Consider the following 12,456-nt stretch of genomic DNA (forward strand, 5'->3'; position numbering starts at 1 on the left):
AACTGTTTTTTTTTCCCATGAACATTGACACACCTTTGGCAAACACGCCAATAAAAACAACATTTTAGCACCTTCTAAAAGATAAAATTTTATAAATTGTGACCAGTTTGGAGGGGGATAATCTAAGTATTTGCTCTTTGACAGGTACTGAATTTTGATGATCAAGATCTGAATTATTTCCTCTTAATAGTTTTTCTTTTTCCATGAACATTGACACACCTTTGACTAACACACGAATAAGAATAACATTTTATCACTTTGAATAGTGACCAATCTGGGAGGGAATAATATAAGTATTGTCTTTTAACAGTTGCTGGGTTTTGATCAGAATCGCAATTACTTCATCTTAATTATTTAATGTGTAGCAAAAGCACTATAATGCATTTAAAAATGCTAAATGAGTCTTACAAACATTGTTCTAAATTATCCCGAATTGAATAACATGTAAAATGTCGTTATAGAAATTCGGATTAAAAATGATTTTAATTAAAAAAAGATGCATTCGGATGAAGATTATTCATAGTTAAAGCAGATGCATTCTAGTAGTCGGACGGAAGTTTATCTATATAAAAGCAGACGTATGTTCGTACTCACACTGAAAAGTAATATAAATTAAAGGCAGACTCATGTTAGTTTTCGGACTGAAACTTATTCATGTTAAAGGTAGACGCATGCTAGTTAGTACTCAGGTAATAGGGAGGATCTTGCTAGTATTCATACTGAAGATCGTTTGAATTAATAGCACTTGCATGCTAGTATCGGACTGAAGATCATTCATATTAAAAACACACAAATCACAATATTCGTACTGAAAATAATTTCAATTGAAAACAGATACCTTACAATGTCTTGTGTTCTTTGGAAGCATAAAACATACGAAACGTTCTAAACACTCGAAGTCGATTATCACTATGTCTTGTAAAGTACCACACAGACAGGGAAAAAGATGTAAAGGACTCGTTTATTTAACTCAAATAAACAGAAAGTTAACAGAAGGTACCACGTGTGCTTATAAAATATAGCACTGTTTGATTATGGCCTGAGCAAGTTGGCTCTGATCTGAGGTCGGCGTGATAAACCTAATGGCGAGACATTACACAACGCCGCAGACTACTACTATCACGAGAATCAATTTAGCAACGTGGCCTTCAGCAGCCAGAACACGCTCTGATTCTACTCTCTAAAAACCTTCCTTTAAATACTATCTCCTTTCTACCTTTTTTGAATATGACACGAGTTTTAAATTTACATCGCTGACATGAAAATGAGAAACGAGGAAGATAGGAAAGTGAATTAACATAAAATAATTGGTTAATAAACTACACGAGATCTTACAATCATCTAGTATTCAGAATGAAAATTATTTAAGTTGGAGGTAGTTTTATGTTAGTATTTGGATTTAACATGATTCAGTTTGGAAGCAACCGCATCCTAATACTCAGATTAAAAGAAATGCATATTGTATTCGAAGATTCGAATTAAAAGCAGGCATAACTTAAGAATTATTTTGAAAACCGTCCCAAGAGATGCAAGATAAAATGTTCATTTATTATAATATAATCTAATTCTCGTTGTAGAATCCATTATGCAATTCAGATCTTTGAAAGGAAGTCAGAATTCTCCGGTTGTAAACATTTTCTAAACTGAAGCATCCGATGCTGATTTAATCGAAACCTGAACTATATCAAAACAAGTTGTTCATTGAAATAGTTTTCAAAATATAAAACTCTCATGTAGAGGTAGAATACTCTAAGTTCAGAAATACAGTAATATTCAAAGATTTCTAAATACATGTTAAATCAAATAATTTAAGTAGAATAATTTTTAAGTTATTAATATGTCGTTAATTACGTTATTAATACATATTTCAATAAAAATGTGTTATATATTTTAGTAAAATGTATATTCAGAATAAATTTAAATGTTTAGGCATGTTCCTGTAGGTATGACACATATTCTAAGATCTCAAAATAAAGCTATAAGGCTATTTTAAAATTATGATTTGGTTCACAAAAATAAGGTGCAATAATTAGAACATAAAAATACTGCAATTAATTCGTGTTATAACGATAAAGGATGCTGGTATGTTATTCCATTAACAAGGAAAAACCTTCTTTTCCAGTCATTTCTTCTTCATTGTTTAAATGTATAATTTTTTTTTTTTTTTTTTTTAATCTGAAAGCTTCGGATTTTATGTTATGCCCAAAGAGGCGTCTTTTAACGTTTTGTGTGTTATCTTTATTTATTTAATATCAAGTTCTTCGCACCTAAACTATAAAATTCAATTCAATAGCAAAACAATTTAAAAGAGCATATCTTTAGAATTTTGGATACACAGTCTCGCGCGCTGGAGATAAAAAGGTTTTTTTTATCCGTACAGTGTTGCCATTGCTCGCTTTGAAATCGTTAAATTTGTTAATAAAAAATTCGTTAAGGTGTTACAAAATGGGATATAGATAATAAAACAATTCCAAATTTGGGCTTCCAGATGCCTATATTCGAGTGGAGGACTACGTTATTCAAAATCCGATGTCTCTAAGTATCTTTGTTTTTTCACAGTGTGAGAAACATACTTACATTCATGCACATTCTTCATTATTTTATTTCTTTAAATATAATGCAGGGCTGTAATATTTAGTGGCAACAATTTGAAAAGTAAAGCGCCGTTTATAGTGAACCAACGCAAAATATCAAAACGAAATTAATAGCCCTTCTGGGCAAATTTCCCCTTTTGGCTAAAATTAGAAAAGGCTTGCTAAGACAACAAAACACTGTTATTAACGAAATTCGATACCTTTTTCAGAGTAAAGAGTATAAGGATTTTCTGAGGAAGGAAACATGCTGTGCTCTCGCCAAGGATAGTGGATCTTCAAATTATCGTTTAGATTTGGTAAACAGTCGTTCCTTGAGAGAGTGTCAGAAATACGCCGCGAAAACACGCACGGAAGAATGCGATAATGCCTTTTTTGTATGTGTTTAAATGCAAAATAATAATGGCAAATGTTTTACTTTAGAAAGTGATGCTTCCATTCTTCACAGTGCATACTTTAAAAATACAGAGGCTGTTCGTACATTTTTAGACGATTTTGGTAAGCGGTAATAAAAAATCGTTCGCTTCAAAAGAAGTAATTGCAATTGTACTATGTTTTTAAAAGTCAAAATTATCGTCTGTGGCCTGAAAGTTTTGTTTTTATTCAAAATGGCAAATTTAACAAAGCAGTGGTTCGAAGGCTACATTTACGCTCTTTCCGAAGAGAAATATGCATACTCCGTTATCCAAAAACGATGTGAGAGTCATGGTTTTGTGATATCTAAAGCGTCGATAGGTAATATCATCAACAAGAATGGTAAAAAACGTCAAATTGGAGCCATCAGTGGGACAAAACTTCCAAACAAGTATCCAAGGAAAAAGCGGACATCTTCGACTATTGCAAAGGTACGTTGTTTAATGTTAAAAGAAAATCCCCCCTAGTCAAAGGACAGTTGCAAAATCATTAAAATGCTCGGTGTCCGCTGTAGAAAAAAATGATAAACGTTGATTTAAATCTTAAGAAAGTGAAAAAACGCAATGTGCATCGTCTTCTTCCAAAGCATATCGCTCAACGCAAGGCACGCTGCAGAATTCTATATGAGAAACACTTATCCAAAGAAAAATGGAAAGCAATTGTCACAATAGATGAAGCATGGGTGTATTTAAATGATTGTAACAAAAAAAAGGCATTTATTATCATAAAAGTAGAGGAAAAAATTAAAGTACATGGTTCAAAGAATCGAAAGAAAGTTTTTTAAAGGGATTCATGATTGTTGCTGGTTTTTCTTATAATGGCAAGTTAAAAATAAAGAGAGTGCAAAAAAATGTCAAGATTAACTCCAAATACTATCAGGAACATATTTTATCGGCAATTCTTCTGAATGAAATACCATCGCTTTACCCAAAGTGCCATCCATCTATGAGACTCCATCAGAACAAAGCTAGCAGTCACACATCAAAATCCACCGTAAATTTCCTAAATGAAATGCGACAAAAAACCGATATCAATGCCATACCCTTCACTGATATCCCTACTAAATCTCCCGATGTGTCATCTATGGATTTTTGTGCTTTCGGACTTTTAAAAACTGCATTATCCAAACGTTGTCCCAAAACCCTAACAGGACTCTGGAAAGCTGTTCGGGAGGAATGGGATTGAATCTCTTTTCTGCCACTTCAAAAGGCATTATTATCCTGGAAATTGCGGTGTCGAAAGATAGTTCAGAATAAGTGATGTCAAATAGAACATTTAAAACACAAGAATTTTGTGTAATTCAGTTTTGTGAATACAATATACCTCGTCTAAAACATGTGTGAACAGCCTCTGTATTAATACATTGGGAAGTGGTTAGAAGTAATTACACTTAAATTTGCTTACTGCCATCGGAAGAAAAAGGGAAAAAAAAATAGGAAAAGATTTATATTTTATATCATTCATCTAGAAAGTTACTATAATGCAATTTTTACGCATCGATTCTTTCGTTATATTGAGAGAAACCGAGGTATTCAGCAGACGAAAGATCTATCGGAATTTTCTTATGATCGTTGCATCAGAACAAATCATTATGTCGAGGATCATTCTAATGAAAGTTCACTGCATTTTATTGTACTTTCTAACAGCAAAGAGAAACTGCACACACAAAAAAAATATTCACACAGACGTTATAATATTTTCGTTTTCTTGTCTCATTAGGAAACGTTGTTGGAGTAAGGAGTGACTGCGTTTTCAAATCAGTTTTAAAATTTTCATTACTCTTATGTAGCTTCTGGGCATTCCCCAAAGAAGAATCCACTGTCATTTTAGTCATTAAAAAGTGGCAAAAGAATGGTTTCCGAAGAGTAATTCACATTGCTAACAATTCTAAAAATAACTAAATTTCTGTGGATTTTTAAAAAACAAGAATTGATGGCAGAAATAAAGAAGTATCTGGAATAATCATTTAGAATACGAGGGTCATAAAAACATCAGTTCAAAGTGTATCGTATGTTTACTTTTTCATTTTGCAAAATAAATAATATTCTGATAACACTTAATAATTCTGAAAGTCTGTGCTAGTTATTTTAGTTTTAAATTTTTCCATCGAAATACAGAATCGTCTTGATGGTCCCACATACATGGCATTGTTTGGTATTTGAGTGTCATGAAAGACCGGTTATTAAAGCAAATAAACTGAATTAAAGACAACATTTTGTTGCCAATATGGCACAACAAAAGAATGTACGCAGTTAATACACAATAATTCAGTGCTTAATTTTGTCTTTATGTAATCACAATAGTAAAAGAAATCCATTACTGTAGGCAATGAACAGTATGTAAAAATTATACCACAAAAAACAAAAATATTGAAAGGAAATACTAATTGTGTTGCAAACTTTAGGTTTGAAGAGTTCTCCTTCGTAAATGTGCGAATGAGCAGGAAGAAACAGAAGCTTTTTAAATCATAGCTGATACAGCAAGAAAAACTGCTATAAATATCTCAAGAAGAACAATTCAGCTCGTCATTCGCCTTTATTAGTATCCTATTTATAAGATTGATCAAAGAAAGAGGTAAGTTCTTCTAGAATCTTCGAAAATGTGTTTTCCAGAAATCTCAGTGTCGTCAAGCTGGCAAAAAATCACTAAATACTGGGAATGTCCGGTTTTCGTAACTGTGGTTATATTTGAGCTGTCTTATAATTAAAATGTACATTGGTATAGAATTAAAAGATCTTAATATGCAAAATACACCCATGTCCATAAATTAAGGATAATTCGGAGTCACGCGGAAATCGAACTCTAAAATAAATAAATCACCTGTAAAATCACTACACACATCTTCAAGAATCATATGCAAATTTCAGGAAGTAACCAGATGACACCGATGGTACGTCACAATCACGAGGGTGTAAGAGAGTGATATATAAGGAATGCAGGCAAAGAAGTAAAATTGTTCGCAGGCGCTTTATAAGCATTTCAGTGCAATAACCGAATAGTTATGACACAAAGGACGCATTTGGATGATTTTTTAAATGGTAGAATTATCGGCCGTCTGGAATGTGGGCGTACCCAACTGGAAGTATCAGACAAACTTGGAATTGCCCAGAGTGTCATCTCCAGGCTTTGACAACGATTCCAAGATGATGGTAACGTGAGTAGACGTTACAGCACAGGTCTCCCCAGAGTTACAACGCCGAATGAGAACCGGTATTTGGCAGTTACTGCCAAAAGAAACAGGCGGAGCACAGCCTCAGACCTGTCTCCTCAGCTCTCTTCAGCCACTGGTACGACAATTTCAAGGCAGACCGTGTACAGACGCTTAGGGCAGATTGGTCTATATGCTCGTAGACCTGTCAGGCGTTCCACTTACTGCAACTCACTGTCGCCTGCGGTTAGCCTGGAGTAGAGAGCATGCATTGTGGACACCGCCAACAGCGGGCTTGTATGATGTTTTCCGACAGGTCCAGGTTTAGCTTGCAGTCTGATTCTCGCCGGACTTTCATATGGAGAGCTCCAGGTACCCGTTACCATCAAGAACACATCATTGAACAACACCGTTACGGTGGTGCAGGAGTGCTCGTTTGGGGTGGAATTATTCTGGGTTCCAGAACTGACTTGCATGTTCAAATTGGAACCATGAGAAGCCAAATCTATCGGGACGTTATTCTGGAACAACATGTACGTTTGTTTCGGGGCGCCATGGGCGCACAATTTGTGTTTATAGATGACAACGCCTGTCCTCACCGTGCAAACATCGTAAGCGAATGCCTTCAATCGGAGGGTATCACCCGTATGGACTGGCCAGCATTCTCACCGGTCGTAAGCGAATGCCTTCAATCGGAGGATATCACCCGTATGGACTCACCAGCATTCTCACCGGACTTGAATCCAGTAGAGCACATGTGAGACATGCTTGGCCGACGAGTTGCAGCCCGTCAATCTCCTCCTACATATCTACCGGAACTTCGGAGAGCATTGCTTTTTGAGTGGTGTAATATCCCCCAAGATCACATTGATAATTTGATACTGAGCATGCCTAGGCGTTGTACGGACTATATTGCATCGTCTGAGAGACATACAATGTATTAACAATCATACCAACCATGTAATATTGTTTTTTTGTAAATAGGTGTTTTTTGCAATTTGCTCCAGGGAGAAAAAATCGATGATTTTTTAATAATATCAAAAATATAGCATCTTTTTTTGCTCTTTACCTTTCGTTTAATAAATGAGCTTTACAAATAAGTCAAATTTGTTTTGCTTCTAACTCTTCCTTTGCCTGATCTTGCATTATCCTTAATTTATGGACATGAGTGTAAATATTTTATAGTAAAGTAAGTGGCTAAAACCTGTATTAAACGAATATACAAGAAAATTATGTATAAAATAATATAAAAATTATAATATTGTTGCTTGCGTACGGGTTTGTAATAGACTGAATGCACAAGTTCGATAACAGGTTACAAAAACATTTATTTTTATCAAAAGAAATATCTCAGAACTCTGGAATTTCCCATATAAATACTCATTCGTACAAGTGTTGACAGTACAATCAGTATTTACACTTCAAACTACTAAAATCGTTAGACTCAACGCAATGCAAAGTGCATCTAAAAACAAAGCTAATCCGATCTCACGCTGAACTCGCAGCAATAACAACAGCAGCCAACTAAACAATTAAGAGCAGATGCTGTCTCTTCGGCCTTAAATAGTTTTCAACCGGCCGCGAGATATTTCTAGTACTTTCTACTGGAAAGCAATACGAGGGTGAAATTACGGTTACAGCTAACATCAGTTACATTTATTCAATTTCAATACAAATTACCGAGATGCCCATTTACCGAAGTGCCCCTGCATTCTTACTTTTCCGGCATAGCTTTCTTTTAAAAATATTTCTCTAGCTGCTTTACATAGAAACCATTTTAATTATAATTCTACTAAAATTACCTATCTAAATACAAAATTCGTAACATTATGTTCTCTGTAACACTCAACAAATGAAAAAGGGCTACAGTGGTACATAGTATGAACAATATTAATATTTTCATTGTACATAGTACAATGAAAAACCACTACAGTACTTATTAATTCATTCCAGATCCTTGGACCCATCGACCTTTTCCAATAAGAAATAAAGAGAAATTAGTTAATCCATTCTTATAAAAACATCATACTCCTATAGTACAATGAAAAACGGCTACAGTACTTATTAATTCATTCCAGATCCTTGGACCCATCGACCTTTTCCAATAAGGAAATAAAGAGAAATTAGTTAATCCATTCTTATAAAAACATCATACTTCTATTAGTATAGCACAGTTTAATACAAACGCAATGGCTGAAATGTATATGTTACGGTGAAACACCGAAATCTGGAGAATGTCGACTTTCACCGGTGAATGTCAACATTCACATAGTCGCTTGGTGTATGTTCGAAATATTTTCCAAATACTCTTACTTCTGACTTACACCGGTGAATGTCGACATTCACCATGTACTAATGGTGAATGTTAAACATATAAGAATATTATATTTCCTTCTCCGTCATTCATTCGCAAAAAAACGCACATGAGACTCAGAATAAGAACTTAAGAATATAAGAACTTAAAACACACAGTGCATTCAAAATGAGAAAGGAAAATAATAGAAGTTATAAACTTACCAAATTATGTGATTCAAATCTTATTTATTGCAACAACTTAAACTATTATGACACTTTGAATTGCACAAGAGGCCCTTGCTTTTACGACTGCATTTATTTGTGGAACACTTCCTTTTGGAATGGCAGCGTGTACATATACTCCTCTCTTTTCGACCTACACCAGAGCATATCTGTGATTGTCGGCATACACTGGTGAGGGTCCGAATGTACAAGAATTTAAAGAAATATTCGATCTTTCACCGACGTATTTTGTGAATGTTGACATTCTCCGGTGAAAGTCGACATTCTCCAATTTCGGTCTTTCACGGTAACATATACATGTTGAATATCAAACCAAAATATTAGCGTCCAAATTGGACGTATTACAAAGTATACTGAGGTACTATTGTAGTTGATATATTAAAACGTTTTCTGGTGTTAATGTTCTTAACTAAAGCTAAGCGGGTCCACTTTTGAAACAGCAAGGCCTCCGCCACTCATCATTCTTTCCGCTAATCGTTACTTATTATTACTATCCTACCATTGAACGCACTGTAGGAGGGCATTAATAGCAATTAGATATTATTAGTAACTTAATAATGTGTCTTAATAATAATAAATTAACGTATTTTTATTGTTTCATAACAGCTGCACACAAAGAAAGGTCAATAAATAGGTGACAGACTGCTGTGAGATAACTAGAAATAGCCATGAGTAGTTTCAAAAGGAGTCACCGGGTAGCAATACTATTATGCTTTTTTACACTGGACTCAGTGAGCAAAGCCATTGTCACTGAGGGAACCCACGCCTGCTGACATCTTCGCTGAGGACATAAATACTGGGAAATAATAAGAAATAGCCATGAGTAGTTTCAAAATGAGTTGCCAGGTAACAATACTATTATGCTTTTTTACACTGGACTCAGTGAGCAAAGCCATTGTCACTGAGGGAACCCACGCCTGCTGACATCTTCGCTGAGGAGATAAATGCTGGGAAATAATAAGAAATAGCCATGAGTAGTTTCAAAATGAGTTGTTGCCAGGTAACAATACTATTATGCTTTTTTACACTGGACTCAGTGAGCAAAGCCATTGTCACTGAGGGAACCCACGCCTGCTGACATCTTCGCTGAGGACATAAATACTGGGAAATAATAAGAAATAGCCATGAGTAGTTTCAAAATGAGTTGCCAGGTAACAATACTATTATGCCTTTTTACACTGGACTCAGTGAGCAAAGCCATTGTCACTGAGGGAACCCACGCCTTCTGACATCTTCGCTGAGGACATAAATACTGGGAAATAATAAGAAATAGCCATGAGTAGTTTCAAAATGAGTTGCCAGGTAACAATACTATTATGCTTTTTTACACTGGACTCGGTGAGCAAAGGCATTGTCACTGAGGGAACTGTAAAGAATGCCTATTATACTCGAGAAAAATGCAGTATATTAGAAGAGCAGTAGAATATGATGCAAGTCTTAGTCTTTTTTCGAAGGGGAGGAGTGAATGCTACAGCTGCAATAATGTTGCAGGTACGGACAATGTTATATCAGATCGCTGAAAGCACCCACGCCTACTGACATCTTCGCTGCGGACATAACATCTCTGTATTCTTGCTGTAATTAGAAGCGTATAGATAGATATACCCTGTCGAGTGGATACTGAGGCTGTCATGTACGGCAGGTGAACAATTGTCCAGCCAGATGTGGACAGAAAAGCTTGCTGATCCACAGCGTATTGTTCTCGACCACAACAAAATCAAGGCTCATGTTAACATAGGAGTACCTTCTTGAATTCAAGTGGCAACTTCTTCAACGGCATACCATACACATCCAACTTAGGCGAAAGGCGTTTTAATTTATGTTGTCACATCAGATTTTGCAATAATGTTGCAGGTACGGACAATGTTATATCAGATCGCTAAAATCACCCACGCCTACTGACATCTTCGCTGAGGACATCTCTGTATTCTTGCTGAAATTAGAAGCGTATAGATAGATATACCCTGTCGAGTGGATACTGAGGCTGTCATGTACGGCAAGTGAACAATTGTCCAGCCAGATGTGGACAGAAAAGCTTGCTGATCCACAGCGTATTGTTCTCGACCACAACAAAATCAAGGCTCATGTTAACATAGGAGTATCTTCTTGAATTCAAGTGGCAACTTCTTCAACGGCATACCATACACATCCAACTTAGGCGAAAGGCGTTTTAATTTATGTTGTCACATCAGATTTTGCAATAATGTTGCAGGTACGGACAATGTTATATCAGATCGCTAAAATCACCCACGCCTACTGACATCTTCGCTGAGGACATCTCTGTATTCTTGCTGAAATTAGAAGCGTATAGATAGATATACCCTGTCGAGTGGATACTGAGGCTGTCATGTACGGCAAGTGAACAATTGTCCAGCCAGCTGTGGACAGAAAAGCTTGCTGAACCACAGCGTATTGTTCTTGACCACAACAAAATCAAGGCTCATGTTAACATAGGAGTATCTTCTTGAATTCAAGTGGCAACTTCTTCAACGGTCTCCATACACATCCAACTTAGGCGAAAGGCGTTTTAATTTATTTTGTCACATCAGATTTTACCACACGCGTTAGACATTGAATAAGAAGCCTACTCTTTGTACAGAAGTAACTTAAAACTTCCATTCATGAGAAATAATCGACCCGTTAATAGATTAACAACTTTAATTCATCAAAGGGATAAAAATCTCAATAGGCCTCCAATATAGGTGAGCAGGAACTTAATGAATTTTCTCTTGTTTGGTCTTCTCAAAGCTTAATCTTGAAAATATGCATGTTTCGTGTATAATACAGATACTAGATACCGCGAAGATGACATCCGTCCTAGGTCGTGCCATGCGGATTTGAACGTCATTTCTGCGGAAATCTGTTACATTGGCATACAGGGTCTGTTGTTTAGTGCATATTTTTTTCTTTCGTTACAAGATATTTTGAATAGCAGAGTATTACATATGAACATTTATATTACATAATTGAATACCTATATATAAGGGAAATTATATGGTATGTATACATACATACGCATATGGCAGTGCATTAAATGAATACTACATTTGTTGTATAAAAAAGCAAATGTACTACATTTAACTGGTGACAATCAATGTGGAAAAAGGATTTCTACACTACAGATATATATAAATTACATTATGCAACACTGCATTTGGTAATCAAAACCGTGAAAAACAACCTTATATTTAGCGTAGGTATAATGAAACACTCAATCGATTTCGAGGGCAGCTAAAGGTCCCTCCTCATCAGGAGAAAGAAATACATAGAAAGAAGAAAATAGGAATCACAGAAACACGTGGTGCTTATCAGCACTGCACGTCGTTATAACTAGATTTTTAATCAGAGTTGCACTGGCCGCCTACTTTTACTGAGCCAGGCTGTCCGATCAAGCATAAAGAAATATTAGCGAAGTTAAAATAGGGAGCGAGGGGCAAATGCACATTACGCTCAAAATCTGAACTTCAAATAATGGAAAGCAACCACTGAACGGATTTTTATACCCTCTGGTAGTACCAAGTGCGAGGAGGTAACGCCATCTATCGGCAAAAATAATTGAATTAAGACAGTAGAATTTTAAAGGCATTAGGAAGGACTGGATTGGACTTCAAATCATTAACTAAACTTTCTAAATCTTTGTGAATGTGAAAAGCCTCAAGAAAATCCAATTCGCCTATGGAAGAAGCCTTTTGGATGATTTTTGCAGACCCAAAATCAAAATTATGGTTAAAAGTCCAGCTATGATACGCTATTGAAGACTTGTTA

This window comes from Stegodyphus dumicola, chromosome 5 (assembly GCF_044657685.1).
Source record: "Stegodyphus dumicola isolate Sdum_Otavi_A_Nest chromosome 5, ASM4465768v1".
NCBI classification, from domain to species: Eukaryota; Metazoa; Arthropoda; class Arachnida; order Araneae; family Eresidae; genus Stegodyphus; species Stegodyphus dumicola.